The following is a 1095-nucleotide window of genomic DNA, read 5'->3' as shown; positions in this document are numbered from 1 at the left end:
CCTGCCTGAGACTCTTTTGAGGTATTAATGTATTACTACATTTCTCTCAGTTCATAATCAATTTATCCATTCTTTACTCTCAGCTGCTACTACTCCTTTTCTCCATTAGGACACAAACTTTTTCCTCTGTGGAAGGGACATTAGGTTTGACCACTGTGCTTGTCTATCTAGATTGCAGGCAGCACTAGCAGTATAGCAAGTGCCTCTCCCTCAGTCCACTTCCATTCAGGTAAGGTAAGGTCACATAGGTGCGGAACTAGTGCTATATTTACCACCAGGCAATAAATCTGCATTCACAGTTAAGCCCAATTTTGTCAGATGGGGTGAAGGCACAACCCACTCCTTTCAGGACCTTAAGAATTCCAACAAGGCTTGAAAACAAAGTTAGACTTNAATAATAATCAGTTAAAAGGTTAAAAGGAGAGAAGAACTGTGGTTACTAGAGATGGGAAAGGGGAAGGGGAGGAGAAATAATGAGAGGCTTGTTACTGGACACAAAATTACAGCAGTTCTATTGAGGTACAGTAGACCAGGAATCTGTAATTAACAATGATTTAGTGCATGATATCAAATGACTAGAAGAGAAAGATCAAATGTTCACATCACAAAGAAATGATTAAGTTTTGCAATGATGAACATGCTAATTACCCTAATTAGATCATCACACATTGCATACATGTATTGAAATATAACTCCATACCCCATAAATACATATAATTAATATGCTTCAATAAAAAATTAATTTAAAACAAATAAAGAGCAGAAATATTGTAAGATAGGTAAAAGATATACTTTGTGCTGCTTTATTTCAGTGAAATAAATTGCATTCTGAATTGGTAAAAAAAAAAAGTAATAATTATATCACAACCAGAAAATATGCTGTTTTATTTTAATCCTTTGATATACATTGAGACTAGGTTTATCATTCAGTATATAGCTAATGTTCTATATATTTCAAATAAATGTGTATTCTTCAGTAGTCAGGTAGAGTGTTCTCTAGATGTTAATTAGGTCAAGAAGATGGATAGCATTCGAATCTTTATAGTTAACAGTTTTTGTCTATTTGTTTTAAAAATTCCTGAGGGAGAGGTGTTA

The sequence above is a fragment of the Galeopterus variegatus genome, unplaced genomic scaffold (genome assembly GCF_000696425.1).
Source record: "Galeopterus variegatus unplaced genomic scaffold, G_variegatus-3.0.2 Scaffold7154, whole genome shotgun sequence".
In the NCBI taxonomy this organism is placed as follows: domain Eukaryota; kingdom Metazoa; phylum Chordata; class Mammalia; order Dermoptera; family Cynocephalidae; genus Galeopterus; species Galeopterus variegatus.
The sequence above is the reverse complement of the archived record's forward strand: the minus strand, read 5'-3'. Positions refer to the sequence as shown.